Genomic DNA, 23296 nt, shown 5'->3' on the forward strand with positions numbered 1-23296 from the left:
CTTATAGAGATACCCATAACATTTGGTTTGTCTGCAGATGTGCACATAAAGTTTGATTTCCCTAGAAGTTCCCTAGAAGATCTCAAAATTAACATGGGAAATCATGCCCCTGAGTCAGACAAGCCCCATGACAGTCAGCCTCCCATTAATACTAAGATGGCCGAGATGAGAATCCTTTGATACTTCTCAATTAATGTTTTCATGCACAATTAGAAAAAGCCAGCTATAAAATTAGGCAGAATGAATGAAAACCATATTTAATTGGTCTCTCAAAGCTTCAAAAAGAGGATTTAAATAAATAGATCAACCTATGATGTTTTTGGTGTCAAACCAATTCTTTGAGGTATTAAAAATGGCTGTCCTTATTTCAAAATGAGGAAGGTCATTTGGAACTTGACTTGTCAAGGATAGATATAAATTGTAAATGCCTCCAAAACAAAACTTGGATCCAACTGTTCTGTATGTGTCTATGTTTGTCTATATATGTATGTTGTAAATGTGAGATAATTTTCTACCTCCAGATGGTATTGTTAAAATTAATTTAAAGGTAAACACTTGTAAGAATTGGGTATTCTAAAATTCTCAGAAATACAGAAATTAACTTGAATACTTTTCAAATTCTCATGATCTAAGATTAATCCTTAGTAAACAAAAGCTAGCTTAAGTTTGTTGGTTTAAGTAAAACAGACATGTCTTTATTTTTCCTGGATTTTACAAAAGTAAGTCCATGCTAATAATTGACATTTCTGTCTATCAAAAATGTTTCTAGAGGTTATGAACTGTCCAAGCTGAAGAATGCTAATTGGTTATTTCTTAGTTTTCATTAGACATTGAGGTTTTAAGGGTTAAAATCTCAATGTATGTAGGAAAAACTTTGTGGTGTTCCAGAAGGACCCCTGGAATACCTCAAAAGATTTGAAATTGTATGGGAAGCATTGTAAAACGAGTGATGAAAACTTGTAGGATAAAACAATGGTTGTAAATTAAACAAATAAGTCAGGGCTGTGGGAAACTCAAGACAGCCACTTGGATTTTCTGGCCCTCTGCCAACCCCCCCCATCCCCCCCCCCCCAGTTTTTCCATTCCTTCATGCATTGTAGTGCATTTAAGGTGGACTTAAATTAGATGAAAGAATTTATGAGTGGACATTATTGAAAGGAGACATCTTACACTATTGCCAAGATAAATAAAATGTATAAGATAACTGTTGGTACTCTTTTTATGGCTATGTAATTGTTATACTAGGTGCTAAATACAGAAAAATAAAACAGAAGGAAAAACTTGGATCATGATAATTCACAGGATAGAAATGAACCAAAGTGTTTTTTCACAGTGAAAGCCATAAGACTTGACGACTTTCCATTTACCCGCCCTTCCCATTTTGGGAAAATTCTGCCTCAACTCACATCCCATGGTTATGGTATTGAGCCATCCTCAATGGTCAACAGGATGACATCAATATTAAGACTTTCTAAGAATGAGCCTTCCTAGAGCTATAAGACCACAGTATGTGACCTGCTGCTTGGTAATCAATGCATCCTTCAGATTGATTAATGAGCAAAGGTGGGGAAATAAGGATGAAAATGGGATTCTATGAAAAGTAACCTTAATCTAGAAGAACATGAATAATGGACAGGGATTGCATAAGGTAAAGATAAGCCTTAGTTATATGCTTGGGGCATGACTACTCACCATGACCCTTAAATTATAATTTGGCAGGTCATGGTGAGTAGTCATGCCCCAAGCATATAACTAAGGCTTATCTTTACCTTAAGCAATCCCTGTCCATTATTTATGTTCTTCTAGATTAACACACCTTCGAAATGCCCCTTTTCACTCCCCTCCTTCTAATGCATAACCATACTTTCAGACTCCTCACTTTAAAGAGTGACCACCCTCACGAGAGCAAAACCCACAAAATGTACAACACCAAAGGTGAACCTTAATGTAAACTATAGACATTGAGTAATTATGATGTGTTAATGTAAGTTCATCCTTGATAAAACTGTGCCATTCTGGTGAGTGATGTTGATAATGGGGGAAGCCATGCATGTGTGGAAGCAGGGAATGTATGGGAAATCTGCACCTCTTTCTCAATTTTATTATAAACCTAAAAACTGCTCTAAAAAATAAAGTCTTAAAACAAAACAAAATTATATTGGTACTAATAAATTGTGAAGCTAAAAGAAGTTTTTCCAAACAATCAATAAAAAATAAAAACAATTCTGATCAACTTATGTTAAAAGACAGACTGGATTATCTTTCCATGTTCTCTAGAGAAAATGATGATACAAAATAATTACCATATTGAAGAGGCAATCAAAAAGCATGCAGCTAAACATGGAGGGGGAATTGGTCTAGAGGTTGTGTGTCAGGCAGTTAATTTTAAAATTATCTTATTTTTCTCAAAAATATGCTATTTTTTCATCTTTTTAAAATTTCAAATTTATTGTCATTTGCCATGTCTTTTAAATATTAAGTATCTATCTTACAACTCAAAAATAAAAGTGGTTTCAAGCTGATCACTTGGCAGAAGCAAACACAAAACTGATTTCTAGGGACCTGTGATCAATGTAATCACTCTTTTTATTTTTTCTAATATAGGTAGCCCTTGCTTTGCAAAATTTTAGTGTACACAAATTCAGTTACCATGGCTTATTTACATAACACCAATCCCCCAACAACATGGCTCAAATTTCAGTTGCCACAGTATATTAAATGTTAGTAATTGAATAATGTACAAACTTCACTACTAGCTCTTTGGTCCATGAATTACTATAGAAATAACAAATGTGTAATCAGTAACCAATGACATTAGTGACTGAGCACATCACTACCTTCAAAGTTTGTCAGTGACAGTTATTCTTTCACATGCACAGACAGCAAAGTGTGTAGATGTGTTGTCTCCTTGTATTCTGATAATAAACCCATGAGAGGGAATTAGCTAACAAAGACCGGAAAAAAAAAAGAGTAATAATACCACAAGTGAGATTTGAATTTAACATAATTGACATTATAGAAGAGATTGTTGAGTTGGGAATATTGATACTGCCACTGTTTAATAAATTATAGATGTGAACCTAGAGGAACCTAGTGAAGACAAACGTCAACATAAATGAGAAAGGTGGTTGTGCTGAAAAAGGTGAAAGTGTCCCAAATGAAGTAATGCTGGCAGAAAACTTCACATTTAAAAAAATTATCAGAGATATTCCCCAACATTGAAAACTCAAAGTGTAAAATGTTGGAAGCTTACCCAAATTTAGAAAGAAGTATGAAAATTTACCAAGTCATAGAAAAGATACTCTGTATCTTTATGTTATACAATGAGAAAAAGGTAAGAACTGCTCAAATTACTCTTGGTAAGTTTTTAAAAAGAAATAAGACACTTTAATTCTGAATGTTTCTACTATTTAAGTGACAATGTGCTAAATAAATATTAGTTTTACTATTTTTTCCTTTCCCTATATATTTATAACTGACAGTAAGAGGGTTTGGATGTTTTGACAAAAAATTTTAAAGGTGATAGAATGATCATAATTTCCCTCATTGATCATTAAGGTTCTTTTTCATGGTTTCAACTTGCATGTACAACTTTCGCAGTCCCACAGTATCATGCAAAGCAAAGATTGGCTTTATATCGTAAGATTTGGAGTCAGAATTTAAAACAGTAATTTGCTTAACATTAATGATATCTTCTTAACATTGTCACTTCATTTTTCTCCAACAAATCCCTTAATCCTTTGAAGCTTGTAAGGAGTTAAATACATTGAATTAGGTTTCTGATATCATTCTTCCTATGGTATGGATTTTACTACAATATTATGCCAAACTACTGGTAAACACACCAATTTAAACAATATTTTTGAATAAAAAAGAGAATATTTTGAGGACTATACATTGGCTTGTTTTCTAGAATCCATAATTTTATTAAGATCTTCAAAATTCCTAAAGAAGTATGGCAGATTACCATAAATTGAATTTCTAGTCTCATGATGTATTAGATCAACTTCATCATATATTCAACAATGGTTTTAACGTTATATTTATTTATATTTTCAATGTTTTGTTGAGAGTGATAAATAATACAGTCATGCATTGCATAACAACATTTTGGTCAGTAATAAACTACATATGCAGTGGTGGTCTCATAAGATTATAATGGAGCTGAAAAATTCCTATTACATGGTGACATTTTAGCTGTCAGAGTATTTGCAACACAAAAGTTGCAAAATTTAACAAGGCTCTAGTTGAGATGGCAAACAGCTTTAACTGGGTGTGGATAAGGATGACATTGAAAAGCTAGAGGTGGTTCATGAGGAATTGATTAATGAGAAGTTGTTGAAACTGAAACATGAATATATAGCTGAAGAAGAGGCGAGAGAAAAGGAAACTCTAAGAGAAGAAAAATAAGAACCCCCAAGAAAATTCACAGTGAATGGTTTAATAGAAGCCTTTGCAGATGTCAAAAATCTCCTTAAAAGTATGAAAATATGGACCCCAACTCCAAAACAGTTTTCATTAATAGAGAGAAATGTTCATGGTGCATTACCTGCTTACAAGCAGATCTATGATGAAAAAAGAAACAAATCAAGCAAACCACCATGAACATATTTCTGTAAAGAGTGACATCTCAAGAAGACCCTCAGGCAGGTCCTTCAGGAGGTATTCCAGAAAACCGATGGCATTATTATTGTCATAGGAGATTACAACTCTATATGTGTTATTGCCCCTGAAGACCTACCAGTGGGAAAAGATGTGAAGGTGAAAGACAGCAATGTTGATAATCCTGACCCTGTGTATGTGTCTTAGTTTTTAACAAAAGTTCAAAAAGTAAAATAATAATAATAATTGTCGGAGCCTGCCGACGAGACGAACGGTTCCTGAAGTGGGGAGTGAGGATTGAGAAAAAAACAGACAAGAGACAAAGATGGGATCGGGAGGGCGAGCAGTTCTAATTAGACTGCAGCCCCTGCTTTATTTTCCAGCTTTCTTTTATACACACAGAAACAAGGTTACATAGAGCAGCTGAGGCAGGGAGTACAGATTAATTATGTTTTTTCAAAGTTTGGCCCTGACTGTCTTTATCTCTTTGATAATTCCTCATCCCCAGTACAGCTGGTGTCTGTTTGTTCTTATCGGAGTTCTCCATAGCGATCCTCTCAAACTCTGCTTGAAGTTACATTTTCTTAACCCTTAATGCTCCAGCTCCCTACATATCCCCCTTTTTTATTTTTTTTGAGATCGTGTCTGGCTTAGGTAGTCAGTACAGACACCTTTACTTACCCGTCATGGGATATCGATCATCACAACGATCGACTCCTGTCTTAGGTTGTATCTCCCGTGAGATATCTTACCCGTCTTTGGCTGCAAACCATCTTTTGGGGACCAGACAGAGAGACATGAGGTGTAAAACATAGAGAAAAGCAAAGTCCTAAAAAGGCACAGTCTCACAGACTTTTCTTTCCTTAAGGAAAGACATAGGGGACAGTCGGCTAGGCTGTTGTGTGACTACATCTCCCCCTTTTTTGTTTTTATTAGTTGGGTTTTTAGCATTCTATGAGCACGTTCAACAATTCCTTGTCCTTGTGGATTATAAAGAATACCCGTTTTGTGTGTGATGTTAAATTGAGAGCAGAAGTGTTGAAACCCTTTACTGGTATATCCAGTACCATTATCTGTTATAATTATTTCTGAAAGGCCCATAGCAGAGAAGCAATGCAAGCAGTGATTAATAATATGTTTCGTGGCTTCTCCTGTCTGGGCCGTAGCCATGAGAAATCCAGAGAAGGTATCTATAGTTACATGTACATATTGTAATTTTCCAAAACTAGGGACGTGTGTAACGTCCATCTGCCATGATTGATTGGGCATGATACCCCGAGGGTTAACCCCTAAATGTGGCACAGAGTGATGTACAGGACAGATAGGGCATTGTTTTACAATTTGTCTGGCTGTTTCTTTTGTAAGCTAGAATTGTCTTTGTAGACTCCGACAGTTTTGGTGGTGTGACTTGTGTGATTGTTCAGCCAATTCAATGTTAGTTAGGGCCACCAATTTTGTGAGCTGATCTGCTGTGGTATTGCCTTCAGTGAGGGGGCCAGGTAGCCCAGAATGGGCCCGATTTGTCCGATAAAGCAAGGATTTGTACGTTGTCTAATAAGAGTTTGGATTTGAATGAACAGCCCCTGAATTTCATTATTTTGAGTTTTAATGGATGCTATAGTTTCAAGTTTATCTACGGATTGAGCTCCATAGTAGCTATCAGTATACAAATTAAAAGGAACTGAGTGTAAGGCTTGAAATACAGCACTGACAGCCCGTAATTCAACTACTTGAGCTGATGCTGGAGGTGATGAAATTGTGGTTGATCACCAATAACATAGGTAGCACTTCCATTAGAGGAGCCATCAGTAAAAACAATAAGAGCATTTTTAATGGGTTGTTGCTGAACAATCTTAGGAAAGATAAAGGCATGTGTCATAGCAAAATGCAGTAATTTGTTGTTTGGGTAATGTATACCAATTTTTCCTGAAAAATTAGCAAGTGCAATGCCCCAAGTGTTAGAATGTTGAAACAGCCAGTCTATTTGCTGCACAGTAAAGGGAACTGTAATGGTTTGTGGCTCTCTTCCAAAATATTTAATTGATTCTCCCCGACATAGCTGAATTAACAGCGCTACAGCTTCGTGATACGGATTTAACACTTTCACGGGAGAAACAGGGAGATGGATCCATCTTAGGGGTCCTTTTTGCCAAATAACTGCTGTTGGGGTGAGGTTTGTGGGTAAAATGTATGCCTCCCAGGGTTGGGTATAATCTACATATAATATTTGTTGTTCATTTATGGCAGTTTCTACTTTACCTAAAGCTTTTAGTCCCTCTTTAGTCATCTCGCGGGGAGAAGTAGGATCAGCTTCCCCTCGTAATATATTAAACAAAGGTTGTAAATCTCCGGTTGTCAACCGCAACTGAGGTCTAATCCAATTAATGTCTCCCAGTAGCTTTTGAAAATCATTTAATGTTTTTAAACAATCTCGCCGGATTTGTATTTTTTGAGGCACAATGGCCTGAGGCATTAAACAATATCCCAGATAAGGGTAAGGAGGCACTTGTTGAATTTTTTCTGGGGATATAACTAGCCCATAATTGAGGAGTTTTTTCTGTAAATGAGCAAAAGCAGCAAGCAACTTTGGTTCACAAGAGTGGGCAAGAAGTATGTCATCCATGTAGTGGATGATGTAAATATCTGGAAATGTCCTTCGGGTTGGTTCTATTGCAGCTGATACAAATTTTTGACATAATGTAGGGCTATTAGCCATTCCCTGAGGTAGCACTAGCCAATGATATCTCTTAAAAGGTTCTTGTAAATTAACAGAAGGAACACTGAAAGCAAATCTAGGGCAGTCATCAGGATTTAATGGTATAGTATAAAAACAATCTTTTCAGTTCAAAACAATTTTATATGTGTTTTTTGGTATGGCTGCAGGACAGGGCAAGCCTGTCTGTAAGGCTCCCATTAATTTCATGGTTTCATTAACTTTTTGTAAATCTTGTAATAATCTCCACTGACCAGATTTTTTCTTAATAACAAATATGGGAGAATTCCAGGGAGAATTAGAGGGAACAATGTGTCCTTTTTCAAGTTGCTCCTGTACTAGCAGCTTGGCAGTTTGAATCTTTTCTGCTGATAGGGGCCACTGATTTACCCATACTGGGGCATCACTTTTCCAAGTGATGGCATCAGCATAGGGTACAGGACAGTCAGCGACCCCAGCTAAAAATATCCTAGTCCTGATCTAAGGGGTAAAGGAGATGGGACAATAGGTGACCTTCTTCCTTGATTGTTTGTTCCCAGTCCATTTTCAGGGAGGAAGCCTTGGTCAAACATCATATTAGTGACCTGTTGATTGGGACTATACAAATACACTCCATCTTACTCATGATGTCTCTCCCCCATAAATTAACAGGTAATCCTGCTACAATATATGGTTGAAAAGTCCCTCGATGTCCCTCCTGATCTTTCCAATTTAAATTATCACTACTTTGTTCTGGAGATTGTGACATTCCTATTCCTTGTAATTGAGTTATGGTTTGATGTTTTGGCCAATGTGCTGGCCATTGTTGAGCAGTTATAACAGATACATCAGCTCAGCTCCGTATCTAAAAGTCCTATAAAGGAGTGGCCATTAACAGTGAGAGTCATTTTTTGGTCTTTGATGATTTATTGCTTGAACCCAATAAGCATCTGATGGGCCGAAACCATGTTCTCCCCTGGGTTTATTTTGTTTAATCTGACCTATTTTGATATATGGAATTAATAACAATTGGGCTATTCTCTGTCCTTTTTCTATAACAGCAACACCCCCAGGTGAATGAGTCAAAACCTTAATTTCTCCGGTATAGTCCATGTCTATAATGCCTGGGGCTATCATAATCCCCTTTATTGTGGTACTGCTTCTCCCAACAACCAACCCCATCGTTTGAGGTGGTAGGGGCCCCAAAACCCCTGTGGGGATAGCTTGCACACCCATTTCAGGCGTTACTACTGTGTAGGCGGCGCGACTGAGGGCCAATCCTGCGCTGCCTGGGGTGGCTCTGAAGAATTCTTGAACGGATTTTTTTGTTGTTGGGGAACAAACTGCTGGAGCGCCCCATAACATTGTTGTGGGGCCTGGGGCTGGCCCCTCTTCCCGTTTCTCCGAACGAGAGGATTACCAGAAGCATCTCTTTTGGATTTACATTCATTGGCCCAGTGGTTTCCCCTCTTACATTTTGGGCACAGACCGGGTTGTTTTGGTTTTTTTGTTTGTGGTTGGTCTGACCTATCAGGGCAATTTTTTGCCATATGTCCAGATCGCCCACACCTGAAACAACTTTCAGATCCTTTTTGTCTTTTTTGTTGCTGTTGGTGTTGTAACATTTCTTTTACTGTCTTTCCTTGTAAGGCTGCGGCCATAGCTAATCCCTGGGTATAAGATGGACCAATGTCCGAGCATAAACGAACATAGTCAGATAAACTTCCCTTATTTCTGTACGGGCGGATAGCAGCCTGGCATGCTGAATTTGCATTTTCAAAAGCCAACTGTTTTACTAAGAGTAATCCTGCATCGGAATCTCCTAATATCCTACCAGCTGCCTGTAACAGTCGAGAAAGGAAATCTTGAAATGGCTCATCAGGGCCCTGTACTATTTTAGTAAATTCTTCAGCCCTTTTTCCCGGCATGGGGATTTTTCTCCATGCTTTTTGTGCTGCAGCATTAGTCTGAGCATAGGCAGCAGGGTTAAAATTTAATTGAGTTTGAAGGTCACGGTACTGCCCTTCCCCGGCAACATTTCAAAAGTGATGGGAATGCCTTGCTGATGATTGAGATCAGCGGTATTTTGGCAAAAGACTGCGAAATCAGAATTCCATAATAGGTACTCTCCTCCTGACAGACAGGCTCTAGCAAGCTGCTTCCAATCATTGGGCGGCAAAGCATCCGTTGCTAAGGAATCAGCAATGCCTGCGTGAATGGAGCATTCGGTCCGTACTGCGCACAAGCAGTTTTTAACTCTTTCAAGCTTTTAAAGGCAAAAGGCACATGAGCCCGCACTGGGTTTCCTTGGGCATCTTGTTCTATCACGGGACAAGTCAGACCATATTCTGTAACATCTTCCCCTGCTCTATTGGCTGTTTGTAAAACTCTTTGCAGGGGGGACTTTTGATCTATTACACCCGGTAATTGTCTGATTGTCACAGGGGCTACAACAGGGGCCTCAGGCTGTGGATCCAGCCCTGCAATCACACTTGGAGGAGAGCTTAATTATAATCTAGGCTTCCATTCCGATTGAGATTCTAATAAAGGCCCAGTCTGTCGAGCCTGAACTAATTGCATTTGAACAGAGAGGGAAGTGAGTGCGGCTTGTAATCTTTGCACTTCTGCTTCCAAGGGGGATTGGTTCTCTTTCTCTTTTTCTCTAGGTTTATCGGTGGAGGTCGTTTGTTGGACCACCCCAACAAATTTTTCAGGGTCATGATAATGAGCAGCCGCTTCCTCTAAGTCCTCCTTGTCTTGGGGGGTCAATTTATCATCCTCATCATATAACTGAGGACATAAAGACACAGGAGGAGCAGATGAAACAAGCTCGGTGTCATGAGGGATATCTGTTTTAGGTGGGTCATTTCCAGAGTATCTAATTCCTTCGTGCCTAGGGTCAATCACATCCCTAACTAAATTCCATAAGGAAAAAGTATCTATTGGTACTTTAGAGGGTCCATGAGCATCATAATATCCCTGTAAATGCTCTCTCACCTTTTCCCAAGTTTCTAAGTTTAAAGTCCCTTCTTCTGGGAACCAGGGACATATTTGTACTACAAACTCTAAGAATCGAAGCAACTGTGCTTCACTGGTTTTAACTCCTCTAGCTTTTCGCATGCTCCTTAACATGTGAGTAAACAGCCTTTTACTGTTACCCTGTCCCATTTTATTTTACTCCCGACTATGGTATCTCACCGCTTTCACTAACCTTATTCGACGCGCATCTCACTGGCAAGCGGAGTCCTTCACTTCTGATTCCCCAGTATTCGGGTCCCTGTTCGGGCACCACTTGTTGGAGCCTGCCGACGAGACGAATGGTTCCTGAAGTGGGGAGTGAGGATTGAGAAAAAAACAGACAAGAGACAAAGATGGGATCGGGAGGGCGAGCAGTTCTAATTAGACTGCAGCCCCTGCTTTATTTTCCAGCTTTCTTTTATACACACAGAAACAAGGTCTACATAGAGCAGCTGAGGCAGGGAGTACAGATTAATTATGTTTTTTCAAAGTTTGGCCCTGACTGCTGGTGTCTGTTTGTTCTTATCGGAGTTCTCCTTAGCGATCCTCCCAAACTCTGCTTGAAGTTACATTTTCTTAACCCTTACTGCTCCAGCTCCCTATAAATAATAAAATTAAAAAATACAAACAAACTCATAGACACAGACAACAGTATGGTGTTTACCAGAGGAGGGGCGCATGAGGACAAAGAGGGTAAAGAAGTTCAAATATATGGTGATAGAAGGAGACTAAACTTTGAGTGGCGAGTATGTTACCATGCACAAGGTCTAACTGCTTGCCGCACGAAAGCCAAAACTTGAGAGGCAAGATTGGTGGAAAGAAAGGCAGAGTATAGCTTCTAGAAAGGCTAATATTTCTGTCAGGTACTTAACCTCTTTGTTTCCTAAGGTCAAGAGACCTCTTTCCATATAGCACCATGGCATGGGCAATCATGAAGGCATACTTAGAGTCAGTGTATATATTTGCTTATTTGCCCTGGTAAGAGCAATTAGCTTGGCCTTTTGTACAGAGGTGCCAGCAGGGAGGGTGTGAGATTCTATTATCTTGTCCAGCACCACCACAACATACCCAGCTCTTGGCTGTCCGTTGTCCGTGAAACTGCCTCTGTTGGTGTAAAATTCCCATTCAGGGTCTTTCAGTGGCAAGTCAGACAGTTCCAGTCAGCTGGAATAGAATTTCCAGACAGTCATGTGTTAAGCTAGCGTCCAAGTTTGAAGTTGATAGCAGGGTGGCTGGGTTCAATGTCATGGTAGTTTGCAGGGCTGTGTTAGTATTGTCTAATAAAATAGCTTGGTATTGATCCATTCACCCAGCCGTTAGCCAATACCCTCCCATTTGTTCTAACAAGGCCAGGATTTAGTGTGATACAAACACCATCACTGACTGTCCTAGAGTTAATTTTTCTGCTTTTAAATGTCACAGACAGCTGCACCTGCCCACAGACAAGGTGGCCACCTTTGTGTTGTTTGATCAAGACTTTTGGAGAAGCAGGCTATTGGTTGTGTCAATTCTCCTAGTATTTGCACAAGGACTCCTAACCCTATGCCCTGTTTATCATGCAAATGTGACTTGAATGGCTTCTGGGGCTTGGGTAAACCTAGAGCTGGGGCTGACATTAATTTCTCTTTGATTGTGTCAAAAGCCAGTTGGCATTTGACCATACAGTCTAGGGGTTCAGTATCCAGTCCCTACAAGGCCAAAGTTTGGGATCCATATGTGACAAAATCCTGCCATCCCTAGGAATCCTCACAGCTGTCTCTTATTTTTAGGGACTTGCATAGCTGCTATTGCTTGTTTTCTGCCATTACCTTAGCCGTATGGCTTATTAATTGGAAAATGGGTATATTATATGTGGACTAGCATGGTCAAATCAATCTCTGTTTCAGGAACTTTAGCAGGATTAATGTATTTCTTCTAAAGCCTCCTTTTTAGGGTATTTTTTTTATGATGCCTTATAGCCCCTCCTTTAACTTTATTTTTTTACCGGTTGTGCATTAATAGCTTTTCCAGTTGTCCCATCTGCCCAAACAGCTGTACTCACAGATTCTCAGATCTCCAGAGGTCCAGTTTCACTTTCTGTTGTTTCTGTGAGACAGGTAGCATCTGAAGCTGCAGGGCATGTTCTGGAAGATCCTGTAGGTGAAGCTCTTGCTTTGGGGTGAGAAGGTTATTTGGGCATTGAGCTTACACATAAGATCCCGACCTAAGAAGGGAATCGGGCAGTCTGGTACATAAAGAAAACTACAAGACATTTTAAAATCTGTTATTTTGCATTCTAAAAGTTGGAGAAAATCTTTTTGCTGTAGTTGATCTGTTGTTCCTGCTACCGAAACAGGTAGTCAACTTAGTGTTTAACACCAAATAAGTGGCTCCAGTGTCTACTAAAGTTAATTAATTCTTTTAGAATTATATTTTCATTAAAGCACAAAACATATTTATTAACAGATCTTCAATTATCCTTTAGCTTTTCTGTAATAAGAAACCAACAGTTGAACTCAGACCCATCCAATAATTAATATTTCAGTATTTTGTCATTTTGGAATATCTAGATATTTAATAATTTTTATCACTTAACCCAACCTAGCAAAACTACAAGGTTTCAAGTTACCAAAAGAACTTGGGGTACCATGTTTAAGCACATATATCATATATATGTCATATATATCATTATTACTACTGAAAAGCTTTGGAACAATCTTTTATTTCAGTTACATTCATTAGTTCTTTGCATTTTTCTTTGTTTGTTTTGCATTTCCTTTTTTATTAAAGTTTATTGGGGTGACAATTGTTAGTAAACTTACATAGGTTTCAGGTGTAAACTTCTGTAATACATCATGTATTTATCACATTACGTGTTCACCACCCAGAGTTAGTCCTCCTTCCATCACCATATACTTGATCCCTTTAGCCTTGTCTACCACCCACTACCCTCTGGTAACCACTAATCTATTGTCTGTGTCTATGAGTTTTTGTTTCTTCATTTTTTGTCTTGTTCCTTTTTTGTTTTCAGTTTTATATACCACATATCAGTTTAATCATATGGCTGTTGACTTTTTATGTGTGACTTATTTTGCTGAGCATTATAATCTCAAGGTCCATCCATGTTGTGGAGAATGGCACTATTTCATCTTTCCTTATAGCAGAATAGTATTCCATGGTGTATATATACCACAACTTCTTTATCCATTCATCTATCGAAGGACACTTTGGTTGTTTCCATGTCTTGGGCACTGTAAATAAAGCTGCAATGAACATCAAAGCAAATATATCTTTATGGGTAAATGTTTTCAGAATTTTTTGTATAGATACCCAAGAGAGGGATTGCTGGGTCATATGGTAATTCTATTTTTAATTATTTGAGGAATCTCCATACTGCCTTCCATAGCGGCTACACCAATCTACATTCTCACAAAGAGTGTCTGAGTGTTCCTTTTTCTCCAAAGCCTCTCCAATACTTGCTATTATTTGTCTTGACAATAGCCATTCTAACTGATGTGAAGTGATATCTTATTGTAGTTTTTATTTGCATTTTTCTTATGATTAGTGATGTTGAGCATTTTTTCATATGTCTGTTAGCCATTTGTATGTCCTCTTCAGAGAAATGACTATTCAGGTCCTCTGCCCGTTTTTAAATTGGATTTTTGTTGTTGTTGTTGTTGTTGAGTTGTATAAGTTCCTTATATATTTTGGATATTAGCCACTTATCGATGGCATGGTTTGCAAACATCTTCTCCCATTTGGTTGGTTGGCTCTTTATTATGTCGATGGTTTCTTTTGCTGAGCAGAAGTTTTTTACTTTGATACAGTCCCATTCATGTATTTTAGCTTTTACTTCCTTTACGTTTCAGGTCGGATTCATAAAATCCTCTTTGAATCCAAGGTCCATAGGTTTAGTACCTATGTTTTCTTCTATGCAGTTTATTGTTTCAGGTCTTATGTTTAGGTCTTTGATCCATTTTGAGTCAATTTTGGTAGATGGTGACAGATGGCAGTCTACTTTCATTCTTTTGCGTGTGCTGTCCAATTCTCCCAGCACAATTTATTGAAGAGGCTGTCTTTTCTCCGTTGTATTCTTTTGGCTTGTTTGGCAAAAATTATCAGTCCATATTCATGTGGGTTTATATCTGGGTTCTTGATTCTATTTCATTGGTCTGTGTGTCTGTTTTCCTGCTAATACCAAACTGTTCTGATTATCATCACTTTGCAGTACAAGCTGAAGTCAGGGAGAGTGATACCTCCTGCATTGTTCTTCCTTCTTAGGATTGCTTTGGCTATTTGGGGTCTTTTGTGGTTCCATACAAATCTGATGATTTTTTTGTTCTTTTTTTTTTCAATGCCATGAGGATTGAATTAAATCTGTATATTGCTTTGGGTAATATGGCCATTTTAACTATGTTGATGTTTCAATCCACGTACATGAAATGACTTTGCATTTCTTTGTGTCTCCTTCAATTTGTTTTAAAAATGTTTTATAGTGTTCAGTGTATAGGTCTTTCACATACTTGGTTAAGGTTATTCCTAGGTATTTTATTATTTTTGTTGCAATTGCAAAAGGAATTGTTTTTTTCTTTATTTCTTTTTCTGAGGTTTCATTGTTAGTATATAGGAATGCAATGAACTTTTGTACGATGATTTTGTAGCTGGCAACTTTACTGTATTCATTTATTGTTTTTAATAGCTTTTTCATGGAATCTTTAGGGTTTTCTATACATAGCATCACGTCATCTTCAAAAAGTGACAATTTAACTTCTTCATTCCCTATTTGGATGCCTTTTATTCCTTTCTTTTGCCTGATTGCTTTGGCTAGGACTTTCAATACTATGTTGAAAGCAGAGGTGATAGGGGAAAACCCCATCGTGTTCCTGAACATAAAGCAAAGGGCTTCAGTTTTTCACCATTAATTATGATATTAGCTGAGGTTTTGTCATATATGGCCTTTATTATGTTAAGGTTTATTTTTTCTATACCCATTTTATTAAGTGTTTTAATCATAAATGGATGTTGTATCTTGTCAAACGCTTTTTCTGCATCTATTCATATAATCATATGATTTTTGTCCTTTTGTTCATTTATGTGATGTATCACATTGATTGATTTGCATATGTGAACCATCCTTATGCCCCTGGGATAAACCCCACTTGGTCGTGATGAATAATTTTTTTTTCCTTTTTTTTTTTTTAAGCTGTTGATTTTTTTTTCCCGCCCTTTCTACCACCTCCCGCCTCCCTCCACTTTGGTTCAAGCCAAGGTTTCTCAGTCTAGTTGTGTAGGACACAGCTCCCTGGCCCATGCTGGTATTATGAGCCTTGTGCTCCCCTGGCTGAGGCAGTCAATCTCCAGTCGTTGGTCGGCCGCTAACGGCAGCTCACAACAGCTCTCTCCGGCTGCCAGCCACACATGCTGGCTGCTGGCCACTCACACTGGCCACCGGCCACTCATGGCAGCACACGGTAGCCCATGGCAGCTCACACCAACCTCTGGTTGCTCATAGCAGCTCACACCAACCTCTGGTTGCTCACAGCAGCTCAGCTCCAGGGAGAGCTGTTGTTTACAATCTTAGCTGCAGAGGGCACAGCTCACTGGCCCATGTGGAAATAGAACTGGCAGCCTTCAGCATTAGGAGCATGGCGCTCCAACTGCCTGAGCCACTGGGCTGGCTCTGTATAATCTTTTTAATGCATTGCTGCATTCAATTTGCTAGAATGTTGTTTAGGATTTTCGCATCTGTATTCACCACGATGTTGGTCTATAATTTTCTTTTTGTGTGTTATCTTTACCAGGATTTGGTATCGGGGTAATGTTGGTCTCATAAAATGAGTTATGGAGTATTGTCTCTTCTTCAATTTTTTAAAAGAGTTTGAGTAGGACAAGTATTAGATCCTCTTGGAATGTTTGGTAGAATTCATTAGTGAAACCATCTGGTCCCTGACTTTTGCTTGAGGAACGTTTTGGATGATTGATTCAATTTACTTTCTGTTGATTGGTCTATTTAGATTTTCCAGTTCTTTGTGATTAAGACTAGGAAGGCTATATGATTCTAAGAACGTGTCCATTTCTTCTAGGTTATTGACTTTGGTGGCAAATAGCCCTTCACAGCATTCTTGGATAATCCTTTGTATTCCTGTGGCATCCGTAGTAACTTCCCCTCTTTCATTTCTGATTTTGTTTTTTTGTATCTTTTATCTTTTTATCTTAGTGAGCCTAGCCAAGGTTTTGTCAATTTTATTAATCGTTTCAAAGAACTACCTCTTTGTTGCATTAATTTTTTCTATTATCTTTTTGTTCTCTTTTTCATTTAGTTCTGCTCTGACTTTTATTATTGCCTTACTTCTGCTGACTTTCGGTTTCACTTTTTCATCTTTTTCTAGTTCTTGAAGGTGTAATGTAGGTTGTTTATCTGGAATTTTTCCTCTTTTTTGAGATAGGCCTGTAATGATGTAAATTTCCTCTTAAAACTGCTTTCATTGCATCCCAAAAATTTTGGTAGGATATATTTGCATTCTCATTTGCGTCTATGTATCTTTTCATCTCTCCTTTTGTTTCTTCTTTGACTGAGTCATTTTTTAAAAGTATTTTAGCTCTACATATTTGTGATTTTTCCTGCTTTCTTTTTGCATTTCATTTCCAATTTCAAAGCCTTGTGATCAGAGAATATGCTTAGTATGCTTTCAATCTCATTAAATTTGCTGAGGCTAGTTGTATGTCCCAATATGTGGTTTATCCTTGAGAATGTTCCATGTACACTAGAAAAGAAAGTATAGTCTGATGTTCTAGGATGAAGTGTTCTATAAATGTCAGTTATGTTCATTTCATCTAATGTGTCATTTAGAGCTGATATTTCCTTATTTATTTTCTGTTTGGATGATCTAGCCATAGCTGTCAATGATGTATTTAGGTCCCCTAGTATAATTGTGTTTTGGTCAATTTCTCCCTTCAGTTCCATTAGTATTTGCTTTGTATATTTCAGTGCTCCCTGATTGGGGGCATAAATATCGATGACTATTATGTCTTCTTGTTCTATAGTCCCCTTTATCATTGTGAAATGTTCATATTTGTCTCTTGTTGTTTTTTTATCCTGAGGTCTGTTTCATCTGACATAAGTACAACTACACCTGCTTTTCTCTGAATACCATTTACTTGGAATGTCAATTTCCACCCTTTCACATTGAGTCTATATTTGTCCTTGTAGCTGAGACGTGTCTCTTGGAGGCAGCATATGGTTGGGTTTAGTTTTTTTATCCAATCTGCTACTCTGTGCCTTTTTATTGGTGAGTTCAGTCCATTTACATTTACAGATATTATTGACATATGAGCATATGAGGATTTCCTATCATTCTATTTTTGGTTTTCGGGTAGGAATTGTTTCTTTGCCTTTTTGTTGTTGTCTGGTATTTCAGTGTGGTGGCATTGTATGATTTTCCGTTCTGTTTCTTCTTTTTTTATGTTATACATTTCAGTTCTACGTTGTTGTTTTTGTGTTGTTTTTTTTTACTTTTTTTGTGAGTGTTTACCAGTTAGTTTATGCAAAAGAAAGTTTTATATTTAGAGTATTCCATTTTCTTCAGCTTGCTTCCTTTCTCCATTCCCATTTGCAGGTTCAGACCTTTACTCTCTCTCCTTTCATGTTTTTGTTGTGACAAATTATCCCTATTTCTGCTGTGAGTTGATTTCTGCATTGCAATAGCAAGTTGTCTTTTTCCTCTTCTTTTAAAAAATGTGTTTTTCTTTTTTACTTTGTATGTTGCTTCATAATACTACTCATGGTTTTGTATTCTTTTCCTTATTTATTTCAGATCGAATATTTCTTGTAGCTCATGTAATTTTTAGAAAATTCCCTCAGCAACTGTATGTATGGAGGTCTTTCTTCCTCCTTCATATCTAAAGAATATCTTTGCTGAATATATTATTCTTGGCTCATTTTTCTCTCTTTCAAGAGTTTGAATATTTGATTCTACTCCCTCCTGGCTTGTAGAGTTTCTGCTGAAAAATGTGATGCTATTCTAATGGGCTTTCCTTTGTAGGTTACCATCTTCTTTCCCTGGCAGCCTTCAGGATTCTTTCTTTGTTACTAAGCTTTAAGAGCTTCAATACAACGTGCTTAAAGAAGGCCTATTGGACTTGAGGTAATTAGGTGTTCTATTTTCTTCTTGGATTCAAGGATCCAGTTCTTTCCACAGTTTCAGACGTTCTCATCAATTATTTGTTTGAATATACTCTCTTTTCCCTTCTCCCTTTCTTCTCCTTCTGGTGTGCCCATTATTCTTATATTGATCTTACTGATGGAGTCAGAAAGTTCTTGTAGAGTTCTTTCATTTCTTTTAACTCTCAAGTTACTCTCTTCTTCCATCTCTGCCATTTCCAGATTTCTGTCTTCGATGTCACTGATTCTTTCCTCCATCTGGTCAGCTCTATTACCTAAGCTGGCTATTTCATTCTTTGTTTGTTTTATTGAGTTCTTAATCTCCAGAAATTCTATTTGGTTCTTTTTTAAAATTTCAATCTCTTTGGTAAAATGTTCATGTTGTTCTTTGATTGTGTTTCTGAGTTCATTAAACTGCCTTTCTGTGTTTTATTGCATCTCGTTGAGTTTTTTCAAAACTGCCGTCTTGAATTCTCTGTCATTTAAGTCACATAATTCCATGTCTTTGAGTTCATTTTCTGGAGATTTTTCATTTCTTTCTGAGCTGCCATATTACCTTCGTTATTAATGGCAATTCATGAATTATTATTTTTCTTCCTAGGCATCTACAGGAGTGGGTTCTGCAATAGTTTGATAGGAAGAGGTCTTTCTTTTGCTTTACAGTAGGTGTTGGTGGAATGTTTTATTTTCTCCCCCACTGTAGCCTTTTATTCTCTCTCATGCTTTAGCATTATATTTTCTCTTGCACTGTACCAACTTCACATGATTGGTGGGGTTACCTGGGTCTCACGGCACCACCTCCATGTGGTGATGTGGAGAACATCTGAAGTTTCCAAGCTCTTCCTGCATCAATTTCAGAATCTTGTGTTTCAGAAGCTCTTTTTACCCCTGCAGGAATCCACCCAGGTAAGTGGGGGCATTGGCGGGGTGGGTTCTGAACAGTGGCTCTGAGCAATGGTGGTGACTATCGCCACAGTTGTCTTGCCCCTTTCACCAGAATTGCTGTGATTTCGTGGCTGTGAGGCTGTAGTCTCAGAGCTGTAAGTATTCTGTTCTTTTGATCTGACACTGCTACCATTCTCCTTCCTGCACTGGGAGGGTGGGGATGGGGCAAGCTCTGGGATGGTGGGGAGGGGTTCGCTCCTGGCTATGTCTTCCATCCTCTGCTTGGCAGTGAGGGCTTAAACCACTGTTCTCACCCTTCTTTCTTTAGTCTTTGCTCTGAGGTCTCTGCCATGAGCGTTGCATTTAGCTGTATTATATGCTGATTCCTCAGGTGGGACTGTGGGCCATAAAGGGAGAGCAAGCAGTCTGAATTTTTCCCTCTCCTGTGACTGTGGTAGCTCCAGAATTCATGGAGTTCCAAGCTCTGGTCTGCATCCTGCAGCCCGCGGACCTTGTCTCTGCACTTCCCGCTTCCCTCCTCCCCCACTCACCCAGTTTGCCCACCTTTAAAAGCACATCTCTTAGTTTTGCCTGTATGCCATGCTGGGAGTCCTTTATGGAATTATAGCCGTTCAATTTGTTGTAAATTCCATATGAGATTTCTAGAGGCTCACTTCACACTGCCTTTTCCGTGATGTCCCTGAGGTCCAACCAATTCAAATTTTTATTTGTTTACATTTAGGTAATTTGTTTTTGTATTATAAAGGAATTTTAGCATTTATTTTTTAACATATTATGGTACAAGAAATTTTACGTAACAAATAATTACAAAACACAAGAACAGATACAAGGTACAAGAAATTTTTTGTACCAGTAACATATTTACAATATTTGTGCATCATAGAAGGCTAAGAACTCTTTGTCGTTGCAAGGTCATCATAAGTTCAACAAAACCGATTATCATATTCCAGGGTATTATTTTGCATATGGATATCGTTGTTGATTTCTAGAGTCACACTTTTAACTCATAAGCAGAAATAAAAGAATTAAAAACATTTATATAGATGCAGAATTAGTACTACCTATATATAATGTGCATCCTTATTTTTCCCTCACAAATTTGGGTAAAAAATGTGCACATTGTACATAACAAAATACAGTGTCTCAGCCTCAGGCAGCAGTAGCTAGCTGTGTTTACCCTTCAAGTTATCTGCGAGATCTTGACAGTCATTGAGAGTTAGAAAAAAAAAAAAAACTGATAAGACATACACTTTTGCCAAGTTAATGAATATAGAGTTGGTGTCTGATCCAAACCCATTCCAAACTTTGGTTTTTGCAGCCATCATGCTGCTTCTAAACCAAGACAGGCCCACCAGGTGTTATGCTTTCTGTTTCCTGGTGGAAGGTGCAATCATTGATCTTTTACTTTACATGGACTATCCCAAATCACCGTTGACCATCTGGCTTGTAAAATTTTACTGTATAGCAAGCCCTTGGATCTAAATGGTTTGTATTCCACCCCATGAAGCACACTGCCCTACCAACACCTTCAAAGTGTTAGTTTTTTCCTGCTCATCCAGTTTCATTAGCATGCCATCAATAAAAAGGACCCATAGTGTCCTTCAGCACATTCTGATGGTCCTGATCTCAAGTTTGAAGAGTTTACATAGCTCTGGGGAAAGACTTGAGTTTATAACATCATAAAATCTTGCACATAAGGGACCTTGTCCTATTTTCTTGACCTTTGACAAAACAATTCCAACTGAAAAACAGTAGAATAGTTCAAAGACCCATTAAGGGGCCATTTCTCTTCAAACACTAACACATACATAGGCCAAACTGCATTACAGTAAAACACCATTTTCTTTCTTGTCATTGGTTTATACTCATAAATTGACCAATCAACCAATATATGACCCAGAGGACTCTCAGATGGTATAGACACAGAGTCTACCATTTGTAGCTTAAGAAACAAAGGAAAGGGAGAGTAAAACAAATCACAGACAAAAAAATTACATATAGACAAAACAAAGTCAAATGTGAATACTCACAAGCCAAATCTTCAACAGTGAGGAGTTGGGGGTCAGAACCTGATCTCCCACCAAAACTTGTACCACAAATTGTCGTGTCCAGCACAACAAGAATTGTGGGGAGCGAGGAGGACGGCACAAGGTTAAGAAAGACAGTAGACGGGAGTAGAGTGCAAGCGGGGCCAAGGGACTGCAGCCTCAAGGACTGAGCCCCGAATAAGGCCAATGCATGGCTTTTATTAGTTAGGTGTGGAAGTAAAAGAAGTAAAGCTTGTCAATCTCAGGATCTGTGAATCCCATATATTACAATAGAAAACTGATTTACAGAAGGAGAACTGACTCTGGGTGGTAAACATACAATGGGATTTATAGATGATGTAATACAGAATTGTACACCTGAAATCTATGTAATTTTACTAACAATTGTCACCCCAATAAATTAAAAAAAAAAAAAAAACAGGAAAGAAAACTGATTTAAGCCAATCACCCTTGCCTGCAGGCAGCTGAACTGTAAGTCCCAGGAGAAGTACTTTACCAAGGGATAAAACCTTTATGCATATGAATAGATGGAGAGCACATCATTGAGTCACTTCCCCTGCAGGTTGTGGGAAACAGAGGCAGAGGCTCTCCTTAGCCGGGGGAAGGTGGAGGGCTGTGCCCACCTCTATCGACCCCACGAGTTCCCTAGATGGTCCCCACATGGCTGTGTCTGGCTTGGGTTGCCCTCCCCGTGGGGAGTCGTACCCGTCTTTGACTAGCCTGCCATCTTTCTGGGGCCAAACAGGAAAAGATAAGGTTTAAGCACAAAGGTGAAGCGAAGTCCCTGAAAGGATCCGTCTCACAGACTCTCTTTTCTTTAGGGGCAGGTAGGAGGAGACAGATGGGTAGGCTGCTGCATGGCAACAACAAATGGGTTGCAAAAGACCCCAAATGACATAAATGCCCCAAATTGGTATTGCAAATAAGGTCTCAAATGAGGCCCATACTTGCTAACCTGCAATTTCCAGAACCAGACAACCATTTTCTTTCTACCAGCTTAAGTGTTTATAGGTGAGGCAGGTTAGTTAGTATGTTGTTAGGTAGATGGGGGAGGGGTCCCTGGTGGAATAAACAAAAAGCAGCCATATCCTGAAACTCCAGGTTCTGGAATGTCTTTTTCACTCCAGGACAAACATATGAGAATGCACCTTGAAGTTAGTAAATTATCTCAAATCCCTTTTGGCTGGATGTCATGCGGGGTGGCCTGCGGGGTCTCTGCTCCCGCTCCCCACATAAGAACGCAGGACATGATGAGGCCAAAAAGGAACACCCACAGAGCCATAAGTAGGGGAGTCATATCACTATATTCTCACTGGAGGCTGGGTTCACTGGACGTGCGACCTGCTGTCCGTTTTCTCTGCAACCAACCGACGACTCTCCTTCACTCTCCTCGGCTCTCCTTCGTAGCCGCAGCAGTTATATTAGTGGCCAATGGCTCAATGGCCACAGCTGATGGCCAATCAGCCACAGCTGATGGCCATCTACTACCCAAGCCAGCACCCCTCCACGTGAGGCCGAGAGCCTGTAAACTACTTTCTGGGGCTCTGCCCCCACACTGGACAAAGGAGCAGATCTGATAGATAGGAATGGGTTATTTTGTTAATCCCCTTAGGATGGGCAAACAGGACAAAACTGATAAATGAATTCCATTAGAAGGCTTCAGCCCCCTTCCCCAAGCAGGCAAGGGAAGGTATAAAGGTAAGAATTTTTGCCTCAGTCACTGGGCACCTCCATTCGTGACCCCCTCCCGCTCGGGAGCTCTGACCCTTTGCTTTCAATAAACTATCCTCTTTTTAAAACTCTGTCTCTCCTGGGTCTGTGTTTCCATTTTTTGGTCTCACGAGACACCATCCCAGCCCACACCCAGAAACTGCCGGTAGATCTAACATC

This window comes from Rhinolophus sinicus, linkage group LG14 (assembly GCF_036562045.2).
Source record: "Rhinolophus sinicus isolate RSC01 linkage group LG14, ASM3656204v1, whole genome shotgun sequence".
NCBI lineage: Eukaryota > Metazoa > Chordata > Mammalia > Chiroptera > Rhinolophidae > Rhinolophus > Rhinolophus sinicus.